The following is a 13,025-nucleotide window of genomic DNA, read 5'->3' as shown; positions in this document are numbered from 1 at the left end:
GGTGACGTTAGGGATATGACATAAAAATTACAATTATATTTTACTAACAATAGATTTGAATTGGAAGTCCCCACAAGGAAATGTTTACAAGCTTCTGTATATATATGTGTGTGGTAGTAAGAGAGAGAGAGAGAGAAAGAGAGAGAGAGAGAGAGAGAGAGAGAGAGAGAGAGAAAGAGAGAGAGAGAGAGAGAGTTGAAGGGCACAGCTTGAAGAGCAGATCATTTGAATTTTTCATTTGCTTGGTGAAACTGTGTTCTGAAATTCTAGACTTTAATGTTCAGGCAGGGGAATGAGCTGAGCAACATTGATTTTTACTGTTATCACTCTGTGCCCTCTGAGCCTTTACTGTCCTGATACACACATATAGATCCACACACACTCCGACACACAATTCTATCTCCTGGCAGGTGGGAACATGCACACGCACACACACACACACACACACACACACACTGTTAACAGACGGACAGCCAAACAACACAAGGTACATTACTCTAATCATGTTATGGGTTTGTTATGATGTTGTTATGCTAAAAGTAGGACAGTTGAAATGTATTGCTCTTCTGTCAACACATACATTTTTAAATAATCCAACTCCTGTCTCCCTAACTAAAACTTTGGATTCAGTCTTAGCATGAAATATCATTGAATTGTAAATGCTCCAATTAGAGCAGATCATGCTCTCTCAAAATAACAAAGCGCGCCAGTATGCTTTACTGCTATTGTCATGAAAGCATTCAGAGCGTTTAGTGGTGGAGCATTCTATGCACGTTTCGACACAGCCGCGGCACGAGTGCAACGCACAGGTAAGCCAAATACGCCAAAGCTTTGTTTTCCTCCCTTTAAATCATCAGCACTCCTGCCATTGTCAAAACAGACCACCTATACCTAAACAAGTCAGCCTAGGAACAAATGGTTTTAATAGGAGGAAAAGAGGGATTTTTTTTTTATTTAATGCATTCAGTGTTGTTTCATTTTTCATTTTATTATCATTGATTTTATTATTCCATTTATAGATCCTAGATTATAGGCCCTATTAGGTTTAATGACATTGCCCAAATTATTGTCCTTGGCTCACATACATCAAAATACAGTTATCTTCCCTTTTTGTATATTATGATAATGAAATTTGTGCCTATTTAACAATTGTTTACAGATTTGACTAAACTCATAATAAAAAGACCAGTTTTCAATGTTAAAAATATAACTGTTCTGAAATATATATATTTAAAAAACTACAGTGGACACATCTTAAAAAAATTTTAACAAGGGTGTTGCATCTAAACCACCTACCCTCTTTATAAGTCATTGTGTTTTTTTTATGTATGACAACTTAAATACAACACTGACAAAAGGCAATGCTGGAATATTTACTATTATGTTTACTTGCAGTGGACAGATGTATAACTAATTAAAAAAGAAAAGAAACCAAGGTAAAAGAAACATTAGGATATTTTTTTCTTTTTGATTATTTAATTAGTGCATCAGAGGGTTAAATCTACTAAAGAGAGCTTAAAGGAATATTCCGTGTTCAATACAAGTTAAACTCAATTGACAGTATTTGTGGCATAATATTGCTTTGACCCGCCCCTCCTTTTCTTTAAAAAATCAAAATCAAAATCTGGGTAACAGTGAGACACTTACAATGGAAGTGAATGGGGCCAATCTATAAATGTTAAAATACTCACTGTTTCAAAAGTACAGCCACATGAGGTAAACAATATGCACGTTAACATGATTTTAATATGATAAAATCGCTTACTAACCTTTTCCGTGTAAAGTTATATTCAATTTTACAACTTTGTTGCCATGACGACATACCACTGTAAACCCTAAAACCCCCAAAAACATCCATTTAAACAGCTTTACAGCTCTAATAATACACAAGTTAGTTTTAACACACGATTTAATGTAAGTGCTTATATAAAATTATAAGCATCACATTTCTGACTTTAAACCCTCCACAAATTATCCCCATTTACTTCCATTTTTGCTCTCTTTTTTAAGAGAAGGAGGGACGAGTCGAAACTAATTTTTGTGGTACTCAACATTATGCCACAAATGCTGTCGACTGAGCTTGTATTGAACCAGGATTATTCCTTTCATTTGTAATCAAATACTTTGTTTTTATTAGAAAGCATCAAGAGCCTCATTATCTACTTAAGCATCTTAAATTTGTGCATTTAAAAATCCTCATAATATATATATATATATATATATATATATATATATATATATATATATATATATATATATATATATGCTACACTCACATTTATTGTAACAGTGGATTTCCCCACAAAGTTTGTCTAAGCGAAGCCTGAAAATGGTCAGATAGGAGGTCACTGGTGTTCTCTTATGTAATTGTTGGCTAATACACTCCATCTTATTACCAGCCTCCAGAGCGACCTGTGTGTTGTGAATTATTTCGTGTTAAATGTGTAAACTAATCCGGGCTCTTTCTCCGGTATCGGGTTTAGGCCCGAGCTGGTATCGGCAGCGCGAGAAAGCGGCCAGTGGCCAACACGCAGCGAAGCGGCTTCAATGTCGGGATGATATTCCCGTTTCCTCTGTATCAAATACAAACACAAACTCCACGTGCATAGGAAAACGGACATGGCACGCGATCCAAACGGACACGGGAATCACCCGACAAACTGCTACATAATGGTTCGGAAGACACCGTTATAAAACCTGCCGTTTCTTTACATTAACGAAGTCTACAATAAAATAAAAGCAAAAAAAAAAAAAAAAAAAAAAAAATGAACAACAGAAAAACACCAAAGTTACCAATGCCCACACAAAAGTTTATTCTGAATACATTGGAAACAAAATCACCTATTCAGTTAAATCCGGTGTTTTATAGAAAAGTGAACACATATGCGCTATAAAATAATTTATTAAACAATTTCACAGAGAGTCTTAACACGTAAAGCAGAAACTGCTGAACGAATTATTAAAAATTTTAAATGATTTATCCTCTTTTACCACTCTCGTTTTTTAGACATTTTAATTACGTGAAAGTATCAGGCTTGAGCAGGTGCTTCAACAAACCGCTTTTACGCACTGTCCGTTGCCAGATCAGTCATCAGTAAAACCTTTTAAAGTATTCGCAGAGCGATAACAGTGAGCTTTTTTGTGGCAATTCATAGAAAATGTGCACTTCACTTACTCTTAGGAGCTGTGCGGTGCTAAGATTTCCAAACTGTCCAGAAGGTCCGTGAGCGTCGTTGCATTCACTCTGTTGACATGCTCATCCAAAAATATTCAAGCGATTGAGCTGCGTGAAGCACGAGGAACAGCTCGCGCCAGTCAGTGCACGCGCTGTCAGTGGAGCTCGCGGTGAAGTCCTCCCTAAGTTCATGAGAGCTGCGCTGATCGCACCGGAGCGGAACGCTCCAACCGACCACCACTATTAACCCAAACTCCGAGAAACGCTCTCTTGCCCTCGCCGTGCAGATGCAACAAGTGTTTTTTCTTGTCAGTTTTCGCTTCTAAAGTTTACGTAAGCACACGCGCACTTCGTGGTCTACTTCATTATTAAAGTCCTTTTGCAGGGACAGAGCAAGACCGCTCAATGATGCGCATGCGCGCAGCTGCCATGCGGGGTGCTGCTGTTGGCTTGCACCCAAGGCAGTAACGGAGCACAGCACAAGGGCCGTGGATGCCAGGATAAGACTCTTATTAATAGATTGGTACGAGTGATCAGCTCAGTTTTATTTAAAACCACACAACGACCAACTCTAACGATTGTCTTGGGATCATTTAAAGTGATAGCCTAAAAATGAAAATTCTATCATTATTTACTTACCCCCATGTTGTTGGGTGAACTATCCCTTTAAGCACTCTTCCATTTAGATAGATAGATTTTTTTTTTTTTTTTTGTATTTAGAAGAATTTTCTGAATCAGAAAAGTACAAAAGTATGAGCTAGAACAGTGATATACACTCACCAACCACTTGTTTAGGTACACCTGTAAACCTACTTATTCATGCGATTATCTAATCAGCCAATCATGTGGCAGCAGTGCAATCAATAAAATCATGCAGATACTGGTCAGGAGCTTCAGTTAATGTTCACACCAACCTCAAAATGGGGAAAAATGTGATCTTAATGATTTTGAACGTGGCATAATTAATGGTGCCAGACGGGCTGGTTTGAGTATTTCTGTAACTGCTGATCTCCTGGGATTTTTACACACAACAGTCTCTAGAGTTTACTCAGAATGGTGCCAAAAATAAAAAAACATCCAGTGAGCGGCAGTTCTGCGGAGGGAAACACCTCATTGATGAGAGAGGTCAACGGAGAACAGCCAGATTAGTTTGAGCTGACAGAAAGGCTACGGTAACTCAGATAACCACTCTGTACAATTGTAGTGAGCAGAGTAGCAACTCAGAATGCACAATATATCAAACCTTGAGGCAGATGGGCTCCAACAGCAGAAGACCACATAGGGGAATTTATTAGCACTATAGTGTTCCTAATAAAGTGCTCAGTGAGTGTAGGTAAGACACTGTGTAAAAACAGAAAGAGAAGGTTTTTTACAGTTGTGAGTTAAGTGCTTACAGATTCAATTGGAAGATTATTCCACCATCGTAGTACAATGAATGTGAAAGTTCAGGAGAGTAATTCTGTATCCATGATGCGCCGGCCATTCACTGTCAACAGATTTCTGGAAAAAAAGATTTGCAGAAATGAGTGATCAAACCATTAACTGATAAAGGCTGGTGTACCTGAACATGTACTTGGCAAGGGAATGTACACAGCATGACAGTGGCATCATAGTGTACATTCTACAAATTAACCATATCCATAAACACAACTTAACTGCTTTCACCGATAATATGTGTTGTATATGTCAGAAAGATGTGATGAGGCAGAGAGAGGAAGAAAGAGGATTAATGTGTTGCTGGACGAAGCCGAGCTAAAATCGCGTTATCTTGGTCTGTTAGTTCGATTTCGCAAAATCAGGACTGGTACGATTTCAGTCTGAATAAAGCTTTTACATGACATTATAAAAAGATGAATTATTGCTTTAGTCCGACTGAAATCGAACTTTTAAAGTGCATGTAAACGAACTCAGTGACTGTAAATAAGCCATTTGAAGGCTGATTTCCTCTAAAAAGTGTAAAACACTGTGACACAATCAAAACATTGCTCTGTTTTTTTGAGCATCCTGACCAGCCAGACATAGCTAAATTAGCTGCTTTACCACCATTGGGCCGAACGGTTCTCGTTGCAAAAACGTGCCGACCGAGGCCAGTTGGCATGGTTAAATTTAAACAATTTTACCACTGTGGTGCTGCAAAATCAGGAATGTACAAAACAAATATCTCAGTTGGCAAAGGCATGAGGGATAAACACTGGAGTGAGTGCGCTATGTTGATGATGATAATATCTTTCAGTTTTCAGGACTGCATTTCCTCCTGTTTTTTACACTGATACTGTAAAGCAGAGGAAAGACATATCCCATGTCTTAAAAGGGAAAGCAAAGAGAAAAAGGCGAGAAGTTTACCATCATATGCTGAGGAGTTGTGTTTGCCACCAGACACAAACATACAGATTGGTTAGTTCCCAGTTCCCAGAGTATCTAAAAAGGAAATGTATTCACAAAATATTATATAAGTCATATATTGATATATAGCTCACGTAGTTGACCTCCCTGACAAAAAAGGCATGTAGAAAAAGAATGTACTATACTAGCTAAACCATCATCATAAAATCATGAAGATACACCTAAGATACACTAACTTTTATTAACTTCACTTGAATATTAACAAACTTGGCCAGCTAATTAACTAAGGGCGTACTCACACTAGACCCGGTTGCCTTGTACTGTGCCCAAGCACAATTGTCCATCCCTCCCCACTCCCCTGCTGGCCTGCACTCACATTGCATTTAACGTTCTAGGCCTGAGCATGCTTACGTCATTACGATGTAATTTTTGTTTTGAAGAAAACAGGATGAAAAGCGCTCTCGCAGAGCTCAATGGAGTCCATCAATGTATCGTTACTTTGTGGCTTATTTGGGCCGCGGTGACACACGGCCCTCTCACGTGCCTAAATGTCAACAGCATCGTACCACTGGAGTGCATCCCCGTACCTTCAGATACTAAACCTGCAGTTTTTCAGCTTGTCATGTCATTGCTCAATGGTTCTTTGGTATCCACGAGCGTGAAGATAGTCGTGAATCTTACCAAATATCTCGGAGTTCTTGTGTGTTGTATCCAGTTGTTCCTGTATAATCTCGTCTGCCCAAATTTCCAGTAAACACTGCACCTATGCCGTAGACCAAAATGATCCCTTTGCCCAGTCGCATCACTGATGTCATGTTTTAGCGATCACATTAGATGCGTACCGTGAGCTAACTGAACCGTGCCTGAGCCCACCTCTTCAAGTGGGCCAAGGCACGGTTCAGCATACTGTACCCGGGCACGGTACGGAGTGATCACACTAGTCAAACTAACTGGATTTTAGGGGTCAAACAAGCTCGGGCACAATACAGATTGCCTAGTGTGAGCACACCCTAAGTTACCTTGGTGTTTGGCAAATTGACAATCATGAGTCACCACAAGTGTTGGGTAAGTTACTCAAAATGAGTAATCCACTACAAATAACTAATCACTTATTGAACATGTAATCAGATTACTTTACTGATTACTTCATCTAAACAGTTATCACGTCACTACTTATTTTACTTTTAAGTTACTTTCTAAATCACTTTTCCTTAAAGTTTTGGGTTTTCTGCTCAAATTCAAAATGTCTGTATTTCCTCCTCATTCATTGTTGCACCATCTTCAGCTGTCACAGAAATGCTAACAGATGTACATATGAATTCATATTTTAAATGTATTATGCATATTACTTCAGCGCAAGCAATGTATTAAAAAAATTACTTTAATTGAAAGTCAGTAACTGTAATCTGATTACAAGAATTAAAAAAGTTATGCATTACACTATTTTTTAATAAAAATTAATTTGATTACAGTAATTACTTTTTAATTGGATACACCCAACACTGGTCGTCACGTATTACCATTCCATCAGCACAGTTGAGCATATTTAACTAACCGTGCCGAGATATCTGGCTTGTAATCTTACCGTGCTGAACCTTCCTCAAGTGGAAATGATTCTGCAACCGTTCCTCACCATGTTCAGAACCGTTCGGCCTGATAGTGAAAAAATCACTTACTGACTCGACTCGTGTGAGTTTGGGGTAGGACTATCTCCATTTGGTAATGCTAGTGGTGCATAATTTACACACTTCAACTTCCACTGGACCCTTCCTAAGCACTGAAAAATGATGCTCAGGAAAATCGTGTTGTGCCTCTTTTGACTGACACACTGTTACAGAAAGATAACAAGAATTTCATGCTGTTGAGAGGAATGTACGTGGCAGGGGGTTGCTGTTGATCTACAGGCTTAACTCCACATGCTCCATGAGAATTTGGCTCTATAAACATCAGGAAAGAAACAACATTTCTCCACACTCTCTAAACACAACAGATACAAACACACACACACACCTCTACTAACATAATTGTAAACTGCTTTATTTATTTTATTTTTTATTAAAGAGAAATTCATTGGAATTGGAAGACAATCAAAATGAACTGGAAGATAATTCAAGTTGAAAGCTACTAATAAAAAGGAGAAAAAAAGTAGGTACAAAGGTCTTTAAGAGCAAGTGCAGGCTGGCTATTCTTTTTGGGCAGGGGGCTAACATGTAGCTCAGCGGGGTCTTATTTATAGACCTGTGCAGAACTTTTGGCTGCACACTGTACTTTGCTGACGCGGTAGAACCAGAAGATGCCTGTCAAACAAAGAATAAAAATACACCAAGAGGGGCGCAAATGGGGTTGCATCTGGCACCCTAGCGTAAAGACCCACAGTTTGTGCCCCACTCCCCCGTGCAGCTCATATAACCCTATGCTGCCCAGATATTGTGCAATAAGAGCATGAAATACAACTAGTGCTGAATAAAATCTTCTCAGCGGTTGAGTTTCTGGTTAAAGTTAAGACTGCACTACAGTCAGCAGCAGGTAGACACAAGATTAGTAAAGGCTCTGTGGTGATTAATTTAGTATATTATGACTGTTTATCATCTATGAAAGGCTTATGTGTTTTCTGTTGCCCCAGGTTCATTTGTAAAGCTCAGTGTGTCTGTTATTAAAGTGTCTGTAAATTATAACAAACTAGTTATAAATCAACAGTGATTCATGTATCAATGGGGGACTGTAATGAAAAGACATCATTTAATAGATTTCATAAATAGTTCAAGTGTTGTAACTGAACTCCTGATAAGTATAGAGAAGGGAGGCAGGGGAGGACTGTGGTCACTGAGCCCAAGGGACAGGCTCCTTAAGCAGGCTAATGAACTCTGCTCAGCCGTGTGGGCTCTGATGGTTCCAGCAGCTGCTGGTCAGTGAACAAAGGAAATATTTAACACCTCATAAATTTCGCTAATACCTAAAGAAAGGACCATAAAAAACACTTACGATCTGAGGCACTTACAGAGCGACAGAGGCAATCAACAGAGGCAGAGACTGAAGCGGAGAGTGTGACAGAAATACCTTTGACATGTTTGTTATTTTAGAATTGTTGCTGATGTAGACATCTTAGTATGAGGCTCCATTTGTTTTTGTATGTATGAGAGTGACAGAGGTTCTCGGGAAATTGTTTATAACATTTTCTCAGTAGATAAAGTAGATTGCGTATGCTTCTGTTTGACTCAGAAGATTCATTTCTAAGTGACTGTTTGAGTTTGAGACTGTTGAGTTTGAAAAACAAGTCAGGGTGTCTATGTACGCATGGGAGTTAGTGTGCATGTGTACATTTGTGTTTGTGTACACTCTGGATGCTGTTCTTTGAATTTTGAGACTGGGTACTTTCAGTCGAATTATAAATATTTTGAACTAACAGAACAGAGTTTCATTTGCCAGCCAGCCTTTGAATCCCATTGCAATACGAAGCAATACGTCCTTCATTAAAAAGTTACTATGCAGCAAACAAATAATGGATAAAAACAAACATTTTCAAACTGTGTTTTATGACATGTGGAATATATCAAAGTTGGAGTCCTCGACTCAAGGGGGAAAAGTTCAAATCACTTGCAGACTTTCACTGTCCTCCCAAAGCTAACAAGTACCCCCTTAGAAGAACAATTTGGGCAAGCAATAAGGCTGATTTTATGCGTGAGTCATGTGTATAGTTAAGGTTGCAAAGCTATTCCATTATCTACACTTGCAATAAACGATGTCTGATGCAATATATATATAACCTAATCAAAACATATTGATTAATGATGTGCAGCCCCAATAAATGTATCATGGTCACCGTATTATCTGCCAAAATACCAGTTTCTAAAGATGTTGTTATAGTTATTACTACAACAAAATTGCAGCAATCATTGGTTTTAGCAATTACTGTCATCAAAAGACAAAACAAAAAAACAACCAAGGTGTAATTTGCACCTGCCACACAGCGCAGCTATTTGCACTCCAATAGTCTGGTGGAAACACAGAAATTGAAAACAAACTGCGCCCACTTGTGTCAATGCAGTGGCGTGGGGTATGACGATGCTGACAGCGTGGATGTGCGTTTTTCATGTGGGTGACCCGGGTTAGATTCCCATCCTGTTTCTTGTCTCCACTCTTATTATTTTAATACTACTTATAATAAGAAATAAAAAGTGAATATAAAGGTTAATTTCCAACCAGTGATTTGGTCACGGTGAAGGTCAGGGAGTTAAGACAAAAGGTTTGATCCATGTACAATTTACCATTGTTTTACTTTAGTAATATTGTAGTAACCATGTTTTTTGTCAGAAGCCAGTTTTAATGCAATTAACCATGGTGTTACTACACTAATATGGTGTTAATATACTGTAGTAACCATGTTTAATTTTGTGGTTATGATTTTACCACAAAACACCATGGTGATACAACGGTTATTGTAGTAAAACAATGTTTTTTAATTTTTTAATTAATTTTTTTAAATAGAAGGTTTGGTTTGGGGTTAGGGATTGGTGTAGGGTGTCTGTGGGACTCTAAATAAATGCAATAAACATGCTGCAGTGATGCCCCTATACCGTACATTAATATGTAATCAGGTGTGCAAGTAGTATCTGCCACTCTTTGCACCCAGATGTAAATAGCATCTAACACTATTTGCACAAAAGAAGATGCATTTGGTCTGCTAAAAAAAACCAAAAAACAAACAAAACAAAAATTAAAAGGACAATCTTTTAGAGAGATTACATTGTTATGAATATTACATAATGAGTTTTGTAGTTCTCAAAATAATTTGATTTTAGAGGACACATCATATGTGTCTCTTGCTTTCATAGACAGAAAGCAAGAGACCGACAGGGGAGAGAGACCCAGGGAGGCACATAGAGAGACAGGGGAAGGAGAGCGACATAGAGGAATTGTGTCTGTGTGTCTGTGTGCGTGTGTGTCCTGTCCAGCACCATTGATATTTCATTAGGGTGTAGGATTACTTCCATTAACTCAGCATGTCAGCTGGACCTAAAGAACTTCTCTTTCATGGACACATGGACTTTCCATTAAAGTATCACAAGGCAAGCTTAGTGCTAAATGAATAAAGGTCTTGACATTCACCATAAAGATGCAGTCTGTCCTTTGGAGACAAATTCGTCCCCAGAAATTAACTAAATCTGACAAAGCCTCCTTTTAGGAACACACACAGATGCCCTCAAGTGATTTATACTTAAAGTAATTTAATTCTGAAAATGCAAAAAGTTTTCTTTAGGGTTTGGGCTAAGCTGTATTAATTATTAAATCATTAGCTTTAAATAAAAAACACAGACGTTTATGGTATTTCCCCATTTAAATGACTAGGTAAATGTAAGTGTGTGATTTGGAGTGCACATATGTGTGCTTTTGATACAGTATCACTGTTTGTGTCTAATAGCATTGCTGGTCACCAGAATATGTTGTGTTTTAGATGCTGGTGTCCCCTCCTGGCTTCTTAACTAGCTTAACCAGCAAAACTTCCTTTGCCGAACAGCTTTATCAACTAAGTTTTGCAAGTGAATAGCATGGCTATACTGGTCTACAAGCTAGACAGCACCAAACCAGTATAGTTTTCAATCAAAATGTGCCTCATTGAGTACTCAATAATTTACTGAACAATAAAATTATGCACTTCTATGGTTCAGTAGCACGCCAGAGTATTACTTAATGCCAGAGGATATCAGACACTTCATCTGCCCCATGGATCCTCCCTAGTATTCTAAGACCACTAGAATTACACTGAGAGACAAGAGAAGATCATGTATGCATGTCTTTATAATGCATTAGCATGTGTTCGCATTTGTGGAGAAGGAAGCATCTGACAAACCTAACATCTCTGGAGCCATCAGAGCCATGTTAATGACTGATAAACGCATTCCATTACATTACAGTCTGGTGAATTGAAAAAAAGTGAGCAGTCAAAGTGGAGAGGAAAAAAACTACAAAATGTGAACAATATTATTTGTTAATCAATGAGTCATCATCACACAACGCAGTGAAACCAAAACAATCATCTTACCCATCAAGCCCCAAAATGACGTGGACACAGTGGAATGTGCAAAACTTGCTTGCTTTGAGCAAGCGTCCTGGCAACAATGGCCATCTCCAGGGATAATACGCGACCGGCCAGTCTCGAAACCTCTCTTTGGAATTCTAATAGAACTCACACACGCACAATATGCTTCTGTCCAAAATCTAAGAGTAAAAATGTGCGCTATGTTTTTATTTCTATTGAGTGCACAAGGGGAAATAAACACAAGGGTTATATTAGCAAGGAGATCATCAGAAAAATAGTATGAAAACAGAGTGCTTCACATGTTTCTTTTTTCCATTGGAGGCACATTCCTTCAACATGCCTTAATAATCCAACTAATTAGCCTTTCGAGCTTTAATTATAAACTTCCACCATGAATATCAACAGAAATGTTTTCATTTTGATTCTAGGTGTGGTATATCTCCACTGCTAATGACCTCATGTTTGAAAGCTCCCCAATTACTCTCAACTTTAGAGTTCAGTACTAGTGGTGACAGAGAACAGGTCTGTCAAACTAGTAAAAAAAAAAAAAACACATTTCACACATCATAATTACGTATGACCCACACCTGCAATTATGACTGTAAAAATTTGTGAAATGTCACTGTGAAATTAAATTGACAATTATGGGCCCTGTGAGAGTCTTAAGACACCAAATTAAGACAAGCCATGAGCCCTCTCTATATCAGTCGTACTAAAACTGTAAAAGAAAAAAAGACACAAAAAGCTAATATATAATATTGCTGCTTCTTTGTTTAAAACATGGGAGATTGAGAATTATTAAGTATGGACTACATAAAAAATTGTGCTATGATTCATCCACAAAGGCAGGAACGCAGGAAAACAAAATTTGTTTCCAGTATTCTTAAAATAAACTTAAACTTCCCAGATGTTTCATGTTCACTCACTCTCTGAACAACATTTAAGGGGTTAATACCACCTCACTTTTCCTCTCCTTTCTTTATATACATTTTTTACAAGCCAGTCAAACTTTCAAACTCTTCAAAATTTACCCAAACACAGTTCACTCTGAAACTTTTGAAGTATACATTTAGAGGTAAGGACCTTGTGAATCTTAGTTTAGGAGAGATCTTTTTTTGTTGTTGTTGTTGGGCTTTTGACAAATTTAAAACTCAAGAGAGACTGCAGACAAATTACACTAAACTATGGGTAGAGAAGGAATTTGGGACCGGAACACAACACCAACCAGAATCAAACTGGAGACTCATGACTGCTTTTTGAAGTTTTTTTTAAAAAAAAAATACATAGATCTTTACCCCGAGTGGACAGAAGAGTCTATCAAAGTCCAATCTAAAATAAGAAAGTGATAAATAAATCAAATTTGCTACAGATGTGCAATAGTCTTGTAAACTGCACACAATTCATTTTAGTGCTGAACTGTGAAGAACTGCTTCATTTACTGATGAACAGACAACAGTGTTGTTTGACATA

The 13,025-nt window shown here is 37.9% G+C and overlaps 1 protein-coding gene across 11 annotated transcripts in view; it reads right to left on the bottom strand.

The window, feature by feature from the left end:
• eya4 (EYA transcriptional coactivator and phosphatase 4) overlaps positions 1-3,542 on the bottom strand; it is a 59,809-nt gene extending 56,267 nt beyond the window's left edge. For all 11 annotated transcript variants that reach the window (XM_051662939.1, XM_051662937.1, XM_051662941.1 and 8 more), the window contains exon 1: positions 3,176-3,542. The gene's annotated coding sequence lies outside the window, so the exon portion shown is untranslated. The remainder of the gene's footprint in view (positions 1-3,175) is intronic.
• Positions 3,543-13,025: the final 9,483 nt, after the last annotated feature.

This window comes from Myxocyprinus asiaticus, chromosome 29 (assembly GCF_019703515.2).
Source record: "Myxocyprinus asiaticus isolate MX2 ecotype Aquarium Trade chromosome 29, UBuf_Myxa_2, whole genome shotgun sequence".
Lineage (NCBI taxonomy): Eukaryota > Metazoa > Chordata > Actinopteri > Cypriniformes > Catostomidae > Myxocyprinus > Myxocyprinus asiaticus.
This window is presented reverse-complemented; position numbering and strand designations above follow the sequence as displayed.